The following is a 20,344-nucleotide window of genomic DNA, read 5'->3' as shown; positions in this document are numbered from 1 at the left end:
TGCCCTCATCACACACTCATATGGATATGTCTCTGGGCATTTCTCATTGGATATTGTCTTGAAAATGGTTCCGGTTTCTAGAAACTGCCACAGAATTTTGTTTTATTTGAAAAAGTATTCAGCAAATGCATGCAGGTCATGATGGCATGTAACAGACCATTTCTTGAGACTATTTACTGAAGTGCTGAAACAAACAGAAACAAAGTCCAGGGCACCATCCCAGAGCAGTGCTTCCCTTGTGAGACACTCTGGGCTAAGTAAGGCCTGAGTGAGAGAATAATAAAATAGACCGCTTCAGGGTTTATGGGCAGCTACAAGCACCCAGAGCTAGCAGTGTCTCCAGACCTTGTTGATACAGCGATGTGCTCAACCTCTGCTTCTAGACACTGGATCGCCGCTGAAGTAGCCTTTCTCTAGCCCTTCTATTTTCTATTCAAGATGCCCTTGAAATTAGATTTGATAAAAAAATCCTTTGTTCCCGACAAAGCGTATGTATACTGTGGCATCACTTTAAACCCAAGGACTGGTTTTAGCTCTATGAAGAAAAACAATTCCAACAACCTCTCATGCTGAGATTTCTCACGCTGCTTCTCAGCACAGAAGTCTTTCTTTCTTGCCTTTTTTTTTTGTTGTTGTTGCATAAAACCTAGCAAGGTTTAAGTTTTCCCAGCAAGGAGAAAGTGTTTTTCAGCTGTTAAAATTTTCAGATGCTTTTTTTGAATTTGGATAAAGCTCAAAAAAAATGTTTGTTTTAAAATGTAAACCTTTTTATGTACAGAGGTTTGCATAGAAAGAGATGCTATTACTGTGTTTAGAGGTACTTATGGAGTAAGGAAGTAGCAGGCATTTAAACAGACCTAACTCTGAGTGTCGTATTAAGCATTAACGTAAAGCTGATGCCCTAGGACAACTACTGCACATATTTGCTGCAAGAATCACTTACAGCACAGCTAGCGGATGTGTTTCCATGTGAGAGCAAAGGCTGGCCCAAGAGCATCCTCACAGTCAGCTAGTATGCTTTCTAAAGGCCTCTGGCTGGAGCTTCAAGACACCCGAGTGCCCTAGGCCAGTTTGATCCCTTATCTTGTAGACTAGACCACAGAGAATACAATATATAATACTTCAGGCACTGCAGTGGTGAGGAGGCCAGGCTGGTGACATGGCTCAGTGGGCAAAAGTGCTTACTGCCAAGCCAAAACTGACCTTGAAATTTCTTCTCTCACTTTTACATGTACACTGTGGTGCGTGCGTGCGTGCATGAGTGTGTGTGTGTGTGTGTGTGTGTGTGTGTGTGTAATATTTGAAAACTGAGGAAAACACAATGAAGTGTTAGCTGAGATGAAGAGTTGCGAGTCAGTTACGAGAAGGCTGTCACGTTCAGGTAGTCTAGTCTCGCTGCTCTTGAATTTTAAGCAAAGGGTAGATAAATGCCAATGGGGGCAGATCTTACCTTAATCTACAGATCTTTATGATTCTCAAGCCTTTTTATTGATGACTCATAGGAGGAAACATATTTTACATTGTGATTGTGGGTGTGTGTGTGCATGTATGATTGTTTATGTCTGTGCATGTGTGATTATGTGCTTCACAGATGGTAGTAACCAATCTACCCAAATTTCAGATATTTAGAATTTTCAAAATTCCACAACAATTTACATTTTGGAAAACTGAAGTCCAACACCTAGTACTGTATTGGATTTCTAACTTCTAATCAAGGACTTTCAAAAATTAAGAAAATTATTCACTCAGAGGGTTAAAAACATTGTGTTTAGCTTGACAACTTGAGTTTGATCCTTCTGGACCCCACATTGGAAGGAGTCAACCCCAATTCACGTATTCTCTTAAACCATCCTCTGACCTTGATATATATGTTTGACTCACCCATGCCCCACCCCAAAGCATAATTGAAAAATTTAGACATTAAAAAGAAGTAGTGTTCTTTTGAGTTAGTCTCTGCAACAGCACCTGAGTTACCCTTTAGTTGTTCATGGGCAGTCACTCATTTTCTTTCTCACTCATTTCTGGAGCTTCTTCTATACCTTACACCATGAACCTACATTATCCTCCTATGTCAAGCACTTGCCAGTTGCTTTAGGACTTATGGTGGCACTGCTTAACAGATAGTTTGTGAAAAGGGAAATTATTCAGACTAACACAACCTGTCTACCGTTTTCCTGTCTGGCATGCATGCATCCTGATAGGTTCTTTTCTATATCTTACTGGGGTGTGGTCCAACTACAAAAAGTTCCATTTCCTTCTTATTTACTTTTCATATTTAACCTTAATTAAACATGTTATGACTGTAACTCTGAGATATTAATTAATCATATTCCTTGAAAGTGACTTCCCCACAATGAAGCCTTCTTTATATTTTTTATGATGCACAAAGAGAAATTTTATACAAGCTTTTTCTTTTCTTGATTTAGAAACCTGGAAAACTGACCATTATCTACTTTCCAGTGGTTTTGAAAATAAATGAGATAAAGACTGTGAAATTTCAAGAACTAGATGAAATAACGAGCACACAAGCACCACCCAGTGTAGCATGGCCTCCCACCCACAGTCAGACTGAAGGACATACATGCACAGCATGCAGACAGCAGGTCCTAAATATTCACGGCTGACCATCTTTAGGTCTTCAGTCCAGTAGGAAGTGTTACATAACTCCATGGCTTGAGCTCAGCTTAGTTTCTTACATTACTCTTCCAGAAACGGGTTAATAGTGCAGTCGAGAAGCCCACGGAATGTAGAAGGATGAAGAATCCATAACTGGGCGAGAACATGAGATTCTCTCTTAACATACAGGTTATGGGTTAAGGTCATAGACTTAACAGGAACAAAATGAAATGCTTTGAAGCTTTTAAATCACTCTAACATAAGTTAATTTTTATTTTGGAGTCTATGATTTGGGTATTATTAAAATACAATTGAGTACTGTTTCATAAAGATAATTAAATTAAGGGCCACCTTTTCAAAGGGCTTTCTTGAAGTCTTTGAGATTTTATGGGTATAGTTATTATTGTCTGTACAAAGTTACTCCACTTTCCAAAGCTCCTACTTCCTACTCAACAACATGGCAAACTGGCCAACACACACTGGCACAGGCAGAGAAGTAACTGCTAAGGTCACACAAATGGGGACATTGCAGCTTTCTGGCTTTGGAGACCAAAGGTCCCAGAAACCTGAGCAGACAGCTTGAGACTGTCCCTTCTCATGCTTTGCATTATTTCTATAGGGAACATTTCAGTTCTCTGAGAGTGTGTGTGTAAATACGCATCTGCTAGTGTTTTGGTAACTCTAAGTTACCTAAATTAGTTTTGATCAACACTGCCGGATTTTTAAACCACCGTAATAAAGGCAAGTTTCAAAAAACACAAACAAACTGTACAGTACATTGTGTCCTCTGCTGTTTCAAGCCTCGGCTTCAAGACAAAAGGAAGTGAGACTTTGTCATTTGCTAGCTGTTAATAATCAAAAGAAGATCTGCCAGACAAGCTCTTCGAGGGTTCTGTCTGTCTGGACCAGGTATATACTGCAATACACAAAGGGCTTTGCAGGGGGAGAAAAATGAGTGTTCGTGGACAATGATGCAGCTTTCTTAATTAAGATTTTCATTACTGATACATACATTAAGTTCTGCAACTGCCAGAGCCAAAGCACTGTCATGTGCAGGTAGATGTCCCTGATTCCATCTTCAGGCAGTAAGCTAACACATATTAAATGTGCACCCAGCAAATGTTGGGACCAGGAGAGCACCAGAAAGATTTCTGTGGGGATACAGAGAGGCCCATTAAAAGCAGATTTGTAATGCATCTAATGGGCAGAAGAAAAGCCCAGATCAATAGAGAAAGTGTGAGTGTGTTTCTGTGTGCCTGCAAGTGTGTTCAACTATGGTAGTCCCTTGAGTCCCTGGCACACAGATCAAGGTGTGCAGATGATAAATGACCTAGGAATAATACCAACGTAACAAAATGAAGAGCACTTATCAATGGGCACTGCTAAAAATGAACGTAACGTGAGTAATCTAGGATAGTTTTGGAAGATAACCAAGATTCCAATCCCTGACTTCATACCTCCTACATCACTTAGACCCTGTGTTCACCTGTTCAAGTCACTTGTGACTGCCAAGTTGAATACTATCCCGATGTAATTATATTAATGTGGTAAAGAGGAATCTTTCTTTGTAGAGGAAGACATAGTTACAGAAATGATTTTGGTATAAGATGAGAACAACCTAAAACCTGACATTGTCCGAATAAATGAGTGTTTAAAGTGTATGCTTTGTTTGTTTTTGATTTCTGAGACAGCTCCCAGTTTGCCTGGGCTGAAGCCTTGAACTCTACAACCTTATTTTTCTAGGCTCCCAGGTAGTCAGGACTGAAGGTGGCCTTGAACTATGGAACCTTCTGCTTTTACCCTTTACTGCTGGGATCACAGGTGTGACTAGCACACAGGCTTTCGATCCCATCCTGACTAATATCTAATTCATTTCTGGGTGACTGGTGCAGTGAAGGTTTTTCTGGCTCCTATTTGCATCTTTTCCTGTTTCAAAGCCCATGAACATTTCGGGTAGGTTCCCCATATAGAGCTTCTGTCTTGATGCTAAAGAACACACCTTTTATTGAGAAAAGCTGAAACTAACCAGAATGACTATGCTGTTTCTCGTTTCTTGGCTGGTGATGGAGAGTGTCCTCTAGAACTGGTATATTGAAGTGAAGTAGCCTATGTGATTGCAGTGGGAGGGGAGGCCTAGAGGGGCCTGAGCAGCTTGAGGAGCAGAGCTTCATGCACCGACAAGATCCTCATGCAGCTGTAGGAGGGGGCTGCTTCCCTCTCCCTGGTCACATAAAGATCCAGCATGACAAAAAGTACCATCTCCAAAGTACAGAATCCCACATCAGAAAGTGAGTCTGCCAAAATCTTGATCTCGGAGAGCTTAATTCCTATAACTACACAAACAAACACAGAATTTTAGATGGGCCAGACTTGGGTATTTTAGTATAGTGAACTAAGAAGATGGAAAAAGGATTTATCTTGAATATAAGTGCACAAGCCTCTACAACACTGTTTTCCAAGAAAACAGTGTTGACCCATAGCTCAAAAGGATGTCTTCTAAGTGTTTGCTTTAATGGATTAGACAAAGGGAGACACTCCAAATAATAGCAGTCAATAAGATTTCTCTGTTTCCCTCAGATTCAGATATCTAAAACAGTTTTCTAGATAAGAATCTATATGTTAGAGCGGCCTCTGCCCCTTTTCTCTAGGTAGATAAAGAATTGGGGATAAGTAACATGGCCTCCCTATATAGTCTACTGAGTGTTGAAGAAAGTGGAGGGACACACACACACACACACACACACACACACACACACACAATCCAGAGGTACTTTACCCACACTAGGCCTGTGTCAGTGGATCGTGGTGTAGAGCTACTGATGGACAGCAAATCAAGTGAATATGATTCAAGCATGGTAGCCATGGATGGAGACAGAGTCTCCCCTCCCCAGATATCCTGATAGGAGGCCTTACACTACTCCTTTTTTTGTGTCCTTGATCAGTATGTGAGAGCACTCCGATGGATACTATCAAAGGACTTCAGCACACCTTTTTTATTCACGTTCTCTATAAGACACTTGATTCTATCACTTAAAATAAAGAATGAGTTTTAAATTAGAGGTGATAATTGTGTTCCATGTACCAAAAAAGACCAGACATTTCTGAAGAGGGACTAAAGGAGAACCTGTTTTAGCTTTTCATCATGTAAAAAGGAAAAGAGGCTAGCCCTGAACAAATATTTTGAAATTAACTTCCAAATAACGGTCAGGAAAGGATGCTTCATTCGTTTTCAACATTTCATACCAGAAGAAATGACGAGTAAGGATCCAAGTCCCAGCATTTTCACGGACACAGTCTGGGAAGGGAAGAAAAAGTACCCTGGAACAACCCGCCCATCTATTATCTGCAACTGCACTTCTTGTGCTGAAGGAATGTTCCAATTATCACTCAAACAGCTTTGTACAACTCCTGCTCCTTTGAAAAGCCCAGAGAATGTGCCCTTAGAGCCCAGATGCTCTCTATCCCGAATCACGGAAGACAACCTGTCACAGTGCGTGCTGTGGATGCTGGGGTGACGCTGTCAGTGTGGCACTTCTGCTTTCCTAGCGCCTTTCACTTTCCTCAAGTTGCTGGAAAACAGATTCCACTTCATTAAGTATGTAGCAATACACAGGGGGAGGCAGAGGCGAGGGGAAAGGTAAAGGACACTGGTGATATGGCCTCTAGCAAACATCCAGAAATCTCTGTCTACATCTGGTGGGAGAACAGTGTCAATCCTGCCTTGGAGATATGGATCAGGCCATATCGCCAGTGTGTGTTTTACCCTTCCCAATAATTTTTTGATCCTGGAGTCTGACAGGAGAGTACAGATGAACACTTTATACTCTATACTTGTATGAGTGAACAATTTGTAGGATGGGATGCCAGATAAACACAGGAATATACACAGCCAGGAAATGCTAACCGCCCTGCAGAAACACTTTAAGTTTCTGGGTTGTTGCTTTGTTTTCCATAGCACCCCAGGGAAAGTAGTGAGGCTGGATGTGGTTGTCAGAGTTGGGGGAAGAAAGCCTTAGGTGGCTGACCTTAGAAGATTGTGGTGAGCACTGTTTTTGCAATTAAAAAATGAAACCTGAAGGAAGACCAACGTGTGGATACTTCATTCCTCCCTAGGATACGGAATAAAATATCCATGAAAGGAGTTGCAGAGACGAAGTTTGGAGCTAAGATGAAAGGATGGACCATCCAGAGACTGCCTCACCCGGGGGTCTATCCCATAATCAGCCACCAAACGCAGACACTATTGCATATGACAGCAAGATTTTGCTGAAGGGACCCTGATATAGCTGTCTCCTGTGAGGCTTTGCCAGTGCCTGGCAAATACAGAAGTGGATGCTCACAGTCATCTATAGGATGGAACACAGGGCCCCCAATATAGGAGCTAGAGAAAGTACCCAAGAGCTGAAAGGGTCTGCAACCCTATAGGTGGAACAACAATATGAACTAACCAGTACCCCCAGAGCTCATGTCTCTAGCTGCATACGTAGCAGAAGATGGCCTAGTCGGCCATCATTTGGAAGAGAGGCCCCTTGGTCTTGCAAACTTTATATGCCCCAGTATAGGGGAATGACAGGGCCAAGAAGTGGGAGTGGATGGGTAGGGGAGCACGGCTGGGGGAGGGTATAGGGGACTTTTGGGATAGCATTTGAAATGTAAATGAAGAAAATAATAAAAAATGTGGGAAAGAAAAAGAAAAGAAAAGAAAAGAAAAAAAAAAAAAAGAAACCTGGAGAGGGCAGTGAGTGGGGTGTAAAGTGAATAAGTACCAAAATAAAATAAAATAAAATAAAATAAAATAAAATAAAATAAAATAATAAATAAAAAAAAGAATGAGGATCAGCTATCACATGCTGTCAGGTCGATCAACTGCCCTTTCTAAATTTTACTTTAAAGTCTAAAAATTTAAATTAATAACATAATTTTGAATAATATAATGATTTAAAATAATATAGTGAAAGTTAACCATTAAAATATAAAATTATACATATTCTATTAATAAAATAATTTTAAAAATTTACATTTTTGTTGTTGATTTATAGTTACTCTTAAGGTATTAGAGAATTCTCAAAAATAATTTTCCAGGTTAAAAAAAATTTCTCTATAGCAATTTTACTTCCATATAATGAAATTTAATTCAGTTGAAAGTATCCAGGTTTGGGTTTTATGCTTGGAAAATATATTCCATATCCTTAGTTAAAAAATGCTTTACTTATCCAGTTGCAAGTACAGAATTAATGAAGACGCAGTGAAAGGGGTAGTATCTTCCTTGGTTGATGGAAGTATAAATTGATGGAACCTTACTGCAGAGCAGTGCAGTGACATACACATTTTATTTTAATAATTCCTCCACTTTAAATTTATTTTAAGAAAATTATCCATAAACTGTGTTAAGGAATATGTACGCATGTGTGCATATAAAGACAGCTATTGTAGCAGTATTTTAACGTAAGGAAACAGCTCTAATTATCACAAGTGTCCATCAATGAGCGACTTAGTCAGTATATTTTCCATACACTGGAGTACAATATTGCTGTCAAGATCATGCAGATCTGTATTTATTAACATGGCAAATGACTTAAAGTGCTGAGTGGAAAAGCAGACTACATAACAGTTCGTTTTCCTTTCATTTTGGAAAGAAACAAAGGAGAAATAAAAGAAAAGAAACAGATAAATAAATATGCATGAAAGTTTATTTCCCATGTATTTGTAGAGATCGTCTCTGGGGTATGAGATTTTGAAGAGTTTTACTGCACAAATTAGTAAAAACACCTATGTCTTCCTACCCTCTGAGCTAAGATCAAGTGTATTCAAACACTAAAATGTGCATAATTTTTAGAATGAAAATTTGAAGCATTCATTTTTTGGGGGAAGAACAGTAAATCCTCCAACTGCTCCCAAACCCAGTGTGCTTTGTCCTCGCCACTCACACTGCAACGCTCTTTGCTTTTCTTTTTTTAAGATTTATTTATTTATTTTATGTATATGACTACACTGTAGCTGTCTTTAGATACACCAGAGGAGGGCATCATATCCCATTGCAGATGGTTGTGAGCCACCATGTGGTGGCTGGGAATTGAACTCAGGCCCTCTGGAAGAGCAGCCCGTGCTCTTAACCACTGAGCCATCCCTCCAGCTCCCACAGCTGCTTCCTTTATAGGCAACACTGCCTATTTCCTCGGTTTGTAATGTGACCCCTTGCTTCAGGTCTCCACTTTCCATTTCCACAGCGTGGTAAGCTGTAGTATAGTTTCTACTTTAAAGAATTTTAAAATATAGAAGTCTAGATATCACAAATACCCTAAGTCCTTGCAGGTCCCTATTAGGTTAAATTCTGGGCGGTTTATAAGGTAAGAGTTTATATAGTACGATGATATTACAAAGAGCCTGTATTTACACAAGGAGTATTTACTATATACTATCAAGTTAAAATATTACAGAATTCTATACAGTCTACATGCTTAATTATCTTAAAATCTAGAGCAGAGACAAGAAGGTGACCAACATATGTTAATAACAGGTTTTTTTTTCTACATAGTGCATGGGGTTATGGATGCTTTCTGTTTATATTATACTTTTTGATATTTTATGATAAATGTAAATTATAGAATCATGAAAGAAGTAAATATTTAAAAAAATACAGCTGCATCACTCGACAGCTGCCAGATTCTACCCCAGATGTATCTGCAATTTAGTTTTGAGTCAAATGGTCCTAATGTCACTTTCTAAAGGGAGCCAGCAGACTGGCAGGAGCTCAGATGGGAAAGGCCACTGTTGCCTTCTTCCCCAGGGGAGTTAGACAGCTCGGCATCTCTGAGTACAGGAGCCATCCTTCCCTCTGATGCTCTGCGCATCTTCTCACTTTTCCAGCAGGAACCCAAGTAACCTACAGTACTTGGTATATCTCAGGTCTGGAAGCCATTTGTGGAGGTGGAAGGTGTTTTAGTCATTGATCTATTACTGTGAGGAGACATCACGACCAAGGCAACTCTTATAAAAGGAAGTGTTTAATGGGAGCTTGCTTACAGTTGCAGAGACCTAGTCCATTATTGTCATGGTAGGGGAGCGTGGTGGCACACAGACTGGTGCTGGAGCAGTAGTGAGACCTTACATCCGGATCCACAGACAGACAAGGAAAAACACTGGGTCTGCTGTGGGCTTTTAAAACCTCAATGTCCTCCTAACACCCCCTACCCCCATTCAAACTCCACCCACACCTGTGGTGACACACCTCTCCCAAGGCCACACCTCCTAATCCTTGTATATTCTTCTCAAACAGTGCCACTCCCTGATGAGTACGCATTCATCTATATGACCTTATGGGGGACATCTCATTCAGGCCACCAATGTAGATACCCATTAAGCGATAGAGCCTTGTTTATCTCCCTCAAATGGGAACAAGAAAGATGAGGTTTGTATCAGGTCTTCTATGGTTCACTAGTTTTCCTTCCCTCTCTATTTTCCTTCCTTTTTCTCTTTCCTTTCTAGTCTTTCTGTCAAATTAAATAGCTGTTTTGTGTCATTGGATGCCAGTTTTTTAACATTTGAGAGGAAATTCACATGTTACCACACTTTGAGTAGTTTATCTACTTATTCATAATCGATCGTTTATTAGTAAAATGATGGGAGAAATCAGAATTGTCATGCAAATGTATGCATGTGTGATGCACATTAGAAGTGTGGCAAGCAGCAGGAACGTTTCATGTTTAATCCGATGGGAGAGAGAATGGGATCTTTAAGGCACCTCCTGAGCAGCTAAAGCAGCTGTAGAGAAAGATAAAGCATGGGTACCCATCATGCCTGGCTATGGAGAGGAGGGAGAAGCAGCTGTGTCTTCTATGTGCCAAGGAAAGTGCTGCTTTGGTCAACTTGTAAACGCCCTTGTGCCCAGAACTACTTGAAACCTTACCGTTCATCAGATCTCTTCACCACTTACTCTTGGCAGGCTCTCATCCCCTTAGGAGCCATTATGTGGGAAACCTCATCATTTGTCAGCATCAAACTGATACAAGGGCTGGCATCTGCTCTTGCTTCTTCCTTCAAATAATAGGTGCCCTCCTTCTTATGCTCACATTCTAGTCTTATAAACAACCATCTAGTACTACATGTGGCATCTTCCTTTCTCTCCTGTACACTGAATCTCTCCTCTCACGTGTAGGCTTCCCACATGCATGCAAACCATCAGTGCTTTCAGTCTCAAAAACTTCTTTCGACCCGTGTTTGCCCTCAAGCCACCACATAGTTCATTTTCCTTGCTGTCACAGTAAGGTACCTTATAGTTATCCATCTTTGTAGCCCGAGTTTCTTCGCCTCTCAGTCTCCTCATTTAAACATAAACAAGTTATCTTTCTACCACTCCAAACAAATAGGTTTTGCTAAGGTCAACAGTAATCTACAACCAGATTCACTGAATGCACGGGTTTCAACCTTGCCCTTCCCTCTTCTCTCAGGAAACACTCTTCCCTTGACTTCTGTCCTCATGTTTCCTGGTTTCCTACAACTCTTTTGGCTCTTCCCTACCCCTGTGTACTTTACTGGTTTGATTCTCTCCCCGGGTAACAGTAAAAGTTGCTTATGTTTTCATTTTTGGCTTCTCAATCAAGACCCGCATTTGGGCATTTTTTTTATTCATTCCAACAGCATCTTCTACCACCACATACTGATGACCGTGAGCTGGTACCTCTCATCTATTGCAAACGCCTTCATACTCTTTTATAGCCATGACCACATCCACCTCTATTCCCTTTTCTGACTCCATGAACCACAACTTTGTTCTCTAGCAATATAATGTTGTCAGTACAAGAGTGCTGTATATAGATAATAGTTTGCTATCTCGACATTGGCCATTTTAGTTTTTATTCAGTAAAATATCCTTGAAATTTATTCAAGTTGCTCATTTCTTTTTAGTGATGAATGTATCTCATGACATGTATGTGCAACAGTTTGTTTAAGAACTTACCCACTGAAGGTAACTGTACTGTTTACTGTTTCAGAGAATTACCAATAAAATAGCTATATACACTGTTTATTACATGACTGTATTCCCAATTCTTATGATAAAAGTCCCATATATTTCTAAAATAAAAGAATTATAACATGTTCTTTCTTTAGTTTGTTTCCCAAATGTCCTTAAAAAAAAAAAGAATCAAAATCTTTAACATGGCGGCTACAAAGGACTTACGATCGTCAGGCCCTGGGTATATTTCCATTTGCAGATTGGGTTGTTTTCTTCACTCTCTTCTTCCAACTCTATTTAGGGCCTTTAAATATGTTTCTCCCCGCCTGGACTCTTTTCCTAGTACCCAACCTCACCTCTTGTTTTATATTTCCAGATACTAGATCAAATGCCACTTCCTCTGAAAGGATTCTGGAAATTTCCATACTCATTTAGATGCTGCTCTTAGAGCATCCGGTGCTTCTCTCGTATGATAGTAAGATTGAAAGTGTATGTTCTTTGTCGGACCATTTCATTATTATCCACTCTAGATCCCTTAGATTATAAGATCCAGGAGTGACAATGTCTGTTTTCTTCACCATTATCTCTGTAACATTAGGAGAAACTTGCCTGTGTTGAATGAATTTTGGCCTTGGATTTTAAGAACAGATGGTCCCAATTCAAGTTCTATCTCTAACACTTATTAAGTATTTGTGGAAAAATTAATCAAACTTGGTAAATCTCAGTTTCCTCACTTGTACAATTATAGTAAGAGCATATCTTAATAGTGTACTTTTCCGAAGCAAGGCAGTGATTCAGTAAGTACTGCTATAATTAGTTTAGGCAGAGATACAAGAATTGTATTTTTTTTTCCAATAGGTTTTACTTAATCAACTTCATTTTTGCTTGCTTCTTTCAAGTTCTAACTGAAGCAATGTGGAGACTCTGAAAAGCCCTCAAAATAGAGATCTTGGACAAACAGTAGAGCTCCCAATTGTGACCCCCATGGGTGTCCCATTAGACAAGTGGAACTTTGCTTGTCCTCCTGGCTCCAGTCTCAGGTCTTTATCTTATTTACTTCTTCACACTGTTGATTTCCTGGCTGTGGACTTGGGGTTAGTAAGAATATACCTTTTGTATACCTAGTTTCCAAATCAGTTTTCTAATCCTGTCTTGCCTCTTTCTTACCTTATTTCTTATTCTGCCCCACAGAGATTAGTCATAATAATGTTGATAAGATAGTCCTTGGTTTGCATCTCAAACCAGGTCCACTGGGACTATCAAACTGTGTATGGGCAGGACTGTAGTATCTTTCTTCCTTCTTTCCTACTCAAGACTAGAGAAATTAGTGACCTGGCAAGGTGCTGTTCTTATCTTCTTATATCTTTTTTTAAAAAAGTTTAGAGCGAAGGCATGAGAGCCACAGAGCTCATTCTGACTTTACCACTATGTTACACCTTCCTACCAAGAGTTATAAAATTATTTTCTCAGTTATCATTTTTATTGTTTGAAATTTTGTGTATTAATTAATGAATTTCTATTGTGCATGTGTATATGATCTCTCTCTCTCTCTCTCTCTCTCTCTCTCTCTCTCTCTCTCTCTCTCTCTCTGTGTAGGTCAGAGGACAACTGTTTGGAGGAGGTTCTGTTCTTGTGGCTGTATGTGGATTCTGGGGATTGAATGTAGGCAGCCAAGCTTGCTCTACTGATGCATGTAGCTAGAGGGTTATCTCTCAGGCTTTTTATTTTCCTCTTCTTCTAAGATCAAGTCTTAGATCTTGACTGAGGAAGGCCAGTGCTACTTAAGAACCACTTCAAGACCCCAACACCCAGATTATGTTTTTGCTTCAAATATCATAATCTTACTTTTTTCTTTTTACATTTTATTCATTTTCAATATCTAGCTGAACCATATTTTACATGAAAAATTTCAGCTGATAAGGCTCAATTTTGAGAATAAAACCTGTAGTACTTTCTGAATTTATATCATTCCATTTGGAATTTAGTCATTTATTGTCTTATGTGCATATAAAAATGACTCAACAGTTTAATTTCTTTTCTCAACTCAACCTTAAGTTCCCTTAGTACAAGCAAGCACAAAAACTATGTATTTTAACTCCACTAAACATGATTAGTCTCAAACAATGGCACATGCTTAATATCTTGTAGGATGAATGTGGTTATGGCTGGCCTACTGACCAGGCTTTGACATAAAGGCCCAGGTTATAACTGATAGAGTTGGTAGACAGGTGGTTTCTGAATGAACTTATCAATGACCAAGGAAAGCAAAGATGAATCCAATTATGGCAGCCTAGTACTACATACTAAGACCTTGTTCAGAGACAGAGAAACAGCATGGGAGCCAAGGAACAGGAGAAGGAAAGAAAGGAAAGAAAAGGTTAATATAAAAATACTATAAGGCTAATATCTCTGAACTGTGTATTAATCCTTCCCTGGGCTATGCTTTCACATTAATAGTATACTCTTCCATTTACTCTTGAGGAAAAAAAAAGTAATACTTGGCCCAATGATCGAAAGGAAAAGAGAAATTCAAGCAGCAGAAGATAAAGTTTCTGGTTGTTGTAGACTGGTGTGCAATGTACTTTAGTTCTCAGAATTAGCCATAAGATTAAATAATAAATAGCCACTACAATCTCAGGGCTAGGATGGGGTGAAGAGGAAGGGTCTTGAAAATGGTATCTGAGCAATGAAAGACACAGAATACTTTAAAGATCACTGAATTTAATTTATTCAACCTAAATGCATAAAAGTACAGGTGGGGACATTATTTATGCAGGTATATGCAAATCACTTTATAAAATAGGCAAAGCCCTTCTGCTTTTTATAAGTTGCCAAGGTGGTTCCTGATATTTTAAAAGCTCTGCACCTTTAATGTAATTTCCTTAGAGCTGGAATCCCTTAAAGAGTCCGTCATTGTGAGAGCAGGTTTGTTTTTACCCTCTCTCCTCTGGGACATTTCACAAGGCTCTCATAAGCATCACAGAGAGAGAGAGAGGTTTCCACAGAGATGTGACTGGAAAAATCCCTTGGAAATTGCTTAGGAACAAGTCACAGTGTTCAAACCAGAGAACATAGGCTTTGAAAACATGAACCCATCTGACCCCTTGAATGGAGTACAGTGAATTCCTGAGCTCTGAAACATGGGGCCCGGCTGTGCATGCCATATTGGTGCTATAAGACTGGCAGTAGGTTGGCTGTGGCATGGTCTATTTCAAACTCCTTCACAGTGCCCAGTGTTGCATGTTCCCAGATGACATTTGGTTGGCAGAAGCTGGGCCTCCAAAGCTGGCAGTCTGGAATGCAGCCCACTGTGTTTTGACAAACACATAATTGACCATCTGATCACCAGCCTACGTTCTGCACTCAGGTCACTGGGGGATCTGGGTTTGTAATAGGTCCCTATTCTTCATCGTGTGCATCTTCTCAAACCTTTCTAGAAAGCAGTATAGAGACAACTTAAACACGCCCACGCAGATACTCCAGTTTGCAAAGAGAACATGGTACGTGAGACACAAGCTGCTGAAATTCTCCTTTAAAATTGTCCTGGCAGCCCAGAGTGAACGAGAGAAAAGCACACTTATGGTGAACTCTAATTCAGAGAGAAGGAATGAATATACTGAATTGTTTCAACACCCGGCTGTGCATAAGTTTCAATTCAGTTCAATGGCTTGGAAATTTTGCTTAGAAAAAGGCAGCAATGGAAAAATGACAGGAAATCGGGAATTGATTGACTTTAGAGAGCCATTATTTAAAAGTGCTTTTGTCTCTCGTATTCTCTCTCCTAGCTATCCCGTGCCCCCTGTGGGCAGGAGAACCCTGTACATCTCAAGACTAGCAGGCAGCAGCTCAGTGTGATGCTCCACTGAGGCCTTCAGTGGAACTCCCATAAGGATGGGTTTGGCTTTAAGTTGGCAACCACGGTAACATCAGCCTTTCTCCTAAAGGGCAAGGCAAAGATATGCTTGAGTTGCACACATCTTAATGCCTGAGTCAGCACTCTCATCTCCACTCACTGCACAGTTCAGGTCTTAAGCAATTGCCTTAGGTTTCTTGAAACTATCTTCAGGGGTGTGCGATCAAGTCTAAACTCCTTTGCTTGGCATCAGAGGCCCCTTTGACCTGACTCCTGTCTATCACATGCTAGCACACGCGAGAACTCAGTAGCTAGACCTGGTGGTTACTTGGTGTCGTCTCACTTTTAAATGCTCTTGTTTTCTCTGACAACGAACCTCTTTCTCTCTCTCCTGTGCCTACTTGGTAAACCCCTAGTCACTATTTTCACTTCCTGAGTCACCTTGAACCTTCTATATGGGTAAGCATTAGAGATACCTGCATTCCAGTGGTGGTCACAAAACAGCCTTTGCACACACGGTCATCGTCCCTAGAACACTGGAGGGCTTCTTTCTTTTTCTTTTCGCATTGCTGTGGGGCAAGCCCAGGCCTGTACTCCCGCTCCACTTCACTGAGCTACAAGTGTTCCAGCTTGAGCTGTTCCCTCAACCCCAGACTGTGCCATTCTTAATGAAAGGTGGCATTTCTCATTTATCTTGGAGTTCCCAGAACTAAGCACTGTTACAGGCTTTCTATAAACGTTTGTTGACTGAAAACTAAATAAAGAACTGTGCATAATTAATCAAAACCAAGCCAAGCAGTAGCTGTAGCTCTTAGAAGCATGGTAAGAGACTACTAGCAATCTAATGAAAGTGGAAAATCCCAGCACTGAGGCATTTTCTGGGTTATCACAGGGGTTGGTGACTGGCTTGGGTGAGAGTTAGATGGGACAGGGCAGGATAGAGGCTGTGATGTAGCATCTTTTTAATAGAGAATGTCAGTAAAGGAATACATTACCACCCTTCTGATGATTAACTTTTAATATTGTAAAGGACTGGCAAGAGAACATATCTGGGTCTGAATTTCAGAGAAGCCTCGCTGACAAGAACTGGGCTCCCCAAACAGGGCTAGTCTGTGTCATCTGCTTTGAGGCAGCGTGGTAGGTTGTGGAGTTTTTCTTTCTGTTTCTGCCGAAGAATAATGGGACAGAAAACTCTTGCAGGAAATCGTGGCAGCTATTCAACTCCTATTTAAATCTGGGTCAATTCCAGATGCGGACATTGGATGCAGTGCCAAGGACAGAAGGTCAAACAGGCTGAGTCTTGCACCTGTCCCGAGGAGGTCATTGAGGAGGCGCTTGGGAAGGAGAGGCCTGGGGGATAATGCTCTGGTTTGTTCCCAAGGAACTGTTCCTTTGCTGCTGAAGGGCCTCTAGAGCAGCACCCTGGAGCCATCAGCTGCGTCCATGGGAGCACTTGAGGACACAGGACTGTTACTGGCTCCGTCATCCTGCTGGCATAAAGGCAACTTGAGGATTTCTAACAAGTCAGGCAAGCAAGCATGAAGCCTGGCTGGGGTGGGACAAGGTCATGAGTACATGAATGGACTATCAGCTTGTTACACGGTTTTCTTTTCTCAGCCTTACTCTGCTAAAAAAAAAAAAAAAAAAAAAAAAAAAAAAAAGTCCAGAAACTGCTCTGCTGATGTAGCACAGAATTAGCTTCACAATTTCCTATGAGGCCGACATGGACTTTCAATTAGAGGCCTCCCGACTTGATTTCTACTAGGTGACACAGGTCTCCTATACGGTTTGTGTCTCATGCTTGCCCTAAAGCACTGACGTCATGATAGCTGAGTTAGGCGGGCAGGAGTTCATCGTGCTGACTCATCTTGGTGATGTGAGGATTAATGCCTTGTCTAACACTGAGCTATTATGCGAACTGTTTTTACACAAAAGAGCTGTTACAAAATGATTTGCCAGTCAGAGGACTAGAAATATGCAGTGCTAGGTAACGAAGGGGAAGGGAAGGGTAGGAAGACACAGTGGTAACGATGAGCATGCACACCGACATCCTCCAAAGTATTAGCTGGCCTGCTGTATCAACATTGAGAATGAACAGGGAATGAGATGGCTTAGGGCCAGGTAGGACCTGGCCCTGTTGTATAACACAGCACCATTCCTTGAGGAGTCTAACCAGCCTCCTTTCTATGTCAGATAAAATGTCACATTTAACTTTGGCCTTAGCATCTTTCCCTGCATTCTCCTGTCTTAAATATGTCTGCTGCAGGCTTCTAGGACTGATAGTGAAAGTCACATACATGTGAAATCAGAGACCTTCTCCTTTTGGTGCAGACCATTGCAACACAGGAACCACCACAGACTTGGGGAGGTGGTCTGGTGGCAATGTGATTGAGGGACAAAGGGAGATGCACTGACCAGGATACCCACGGTTACTTAGGATCTGAGCTGACTGCCTGTCTCTGTAGGATTTCCTAGGTGGTGCCTTTTGGTAGTGACTTGATTATTTGATTTCATTGCCCCAGAATCTCCTAAAAGCAGTCCAAAGTAATATTTATCCAAATCTGCTCAGTGCAGGCAGGTTTGGTCTTTAAATAATAAATGTTCTCTTTTTCATTTTAAATCAAGTTTTGTTTCTCCATTTCTTCTTTTTATTCCCCTAAAAAATTTCCTGTCTTCTCTGAAAAGAAATGGCACATTCTATAAACTTGCAGGCACATGTGAATCCTGGATTTCTTTTATTTTTCTTCCTAGACTTTATAATTTTGCACAAATTTTTAGCCTATTTACTTTTCAGGCTTGTACTTCTTGGTAAAAGGATATTATAAATTTTGTCAATAAATGAAAGCTCTGATCTAGAAGTTAAAATTAAAAATGGTTGGACCTAGGGACGAGTGAATAACGGAAGAATAAATAATTGCCCATTGATTGACAGAGGAGCAAAGCCCAACTGTTGCTGAGATCTGGCTGTGGACTGTAAGCTTCAGTTCAGAAGAGCAGCGACTTTTGCAAATAGCAGCTGCACCAAGGGAAAGGGCAGTCTTTTCAGAGGACAATGGCTGGGCTGCTGGCTCCCTCACACAGGGCAGCTCAGCAGTATACTACCCAACTTGGCTCCAAGCAGGAAAAGGCGATAAACATGGATGCTAGACACCACAGTAAAGTCAACCAGGAAATAGGACACCAAAATCCAGAGTTTTTCCCAAATCTACTACTTTTTTTTTAAAGGTAAAGAAGCCACTTTTACTCACATGAAGAGCAGCAACGGGCAACAGACTGGTGGTCAAGGGACTGAAAATGAAAGAAAAGACAAAGAATTAAACACAAAATCTAATGCAGGGGTGGACCACAAAACCTTGAGCTTACTGATGGGACTCACTGCTCCCACAAAATCATTAATGTCCAACTTCAGCAAGTTTCAAGAGCTGTAGCCTTGCTATGACTGAGGCCAGTGTATTCCTGTACAAAAAGGACCAAGACCTTTCCTGATGTCACTTGACCTCTATTAGACAGCCTGTCTGGAGGGACGGACGGTCCTGCGCACTAAAGTAGTCACTAGCTATGTGTGTCTCCTTACATTCCTTAACTTTAATGAAAAGCTCCGTATTCAGAGCTTCAGTTACACTAGCTACATTCCAAGTGTGCAATGGCCATGCGTAGCTTGCAATGACCTTAATGAAGAGCACACAGAACATTTCTGTACTGAAGAGAGCTCTGGTTTTGATGGTGATATTGTGACGGGGTGATTGGAATGAAAACTTGTGCACCCAAACATGGCTCTAATGATGACACTTTCAGGTTTGGGAAAGTTCACCATGATAGCTTCCTATTCTATGTTTAAAAGTCTAATAATTACCTCTTACAATCCTCAACCAACAAAACAAATAATCAGTTACTACTGGAATGCCACCACAGTTTTGATGGATACTCTTCTAGAAGAAGTTAAGATAACAGAATTCCTTTCACCAGGCCCCCAGATCACATCAGATATACAATGCCAAACTGTGGCCCTCTGACAAGGTGAGCTTAACCAGGTCACATAAAGCCTCCAAAAGTATCAAGATGAATTTATCAAAGGATATTACCTTGAAGGACAGGCTCACATTGAAAAAGGCCGAAGCAGAAAATTAAATCCAGGAAGCCTCATTCTCTAGAAGGTTTTCTGAAAAAGTGCACCATGATAGAGGCTGCTCTAAAGAAATGTTTTCCCCTGTGTGGTCAGTGTGAAACCTGCCTGGGTACACGCAGCTGTAAATGATGATGGTCCCGTGGGACAGAAAGAGTTCAAAAGAAGACCTGTGGCCTGGATCACTGTACACACCAGTCTAAGAGACACCTGGGAGCTCTTGTACTTTAACTGATTTTTTCACAAAATTGATAGAGCTAATGAAAATTGGAGAAAAAGAGACTTAGACTGTATATGAATTATTGAAAGTATTTACAAATTGGAAATACAAATAAAATGGGGCTAGTCTTCAAAGACTGTAGTTTTATCTACTCATGTCTTCTCTGTAAGCCAAAACACCAAATCACCACACTAAATATATTTTTGCCATTTATCTCCCCCTCCCTCCTCTTCATTCAATATTCTCCCCCCGCCCCCAGTTCTCCCTCCCTCATTTTAAAGCATGATTTATCTCTCAAGAAAGGCAAAGGGTAAATATGACTAATGACTTTTCTGTAAAACATGCTCAATTACCACTTATCTGTTGCGTGTTATAAACCAAATAAGACTCAAAAATAGATTATGATATTTGAGAACTATATCAGGTGTTTATGTTATTATGCCTGAGCAAATAACTTTTCTATGTGGACTCCAAAGAGCACTAATTTACAAAATCAGAAAGTTATGTGAGGACTAATAAACTATCTTTCCTGATATAAAATGATACACAGGTTACCAATGATCAGAACCTAAGATAGAG

General features: G+C 40.5%; 1 protein-coding gene across 20 annotated transcripts in view; it reads right to left on the bottom strand.

Moving 5' to 3' along the window:
* Zbtb20 (zinc finger and BTB domain containing 20) overlaps positions 1-20,344 on the bottom strand; it is a 751,404-nt gene that overhangs the window by 159,211 nt on the left and 571,849 nt on the right. For 19 of the 20 annotated variants that reach the window (XM_029470523.1, XM_029470521.1, XM_029470520.1 and 16 more), the window contains one exon: positions 18,671-18,710. The gene's annotated coding sequence lies outside the window, so the exon portion shown is untranslated. Of the gene's footprint in view, positions 1-2,581; positions 6,720-18,670; positions 18,711-20,344 lie in introns of those variants that run through there. The other variant, XM_029470534.1, reaches the window with a different exon arrangement.

The sequence above is a fragment of the Mus caroli genome, chromosome 16 (assembly GCF_900094665.2).
Source record: "Mus caroli chromosome 16, CAROLI_EIJ_v1.1, whole genome shotgun sequence".
In the NCBI taxonomy this organism is placed as follows: domain Eukaryota; kingdom Metazoa; phylum Chordata; class Mammalia; order Rodentia; family Muridae; genus Mus; species Mus caroli.
The sequence above is the reverse complement of the archived record's forward strand: the minus strand, read 5'-3'. Positions and strand labels throughout refer to the sequence as shown.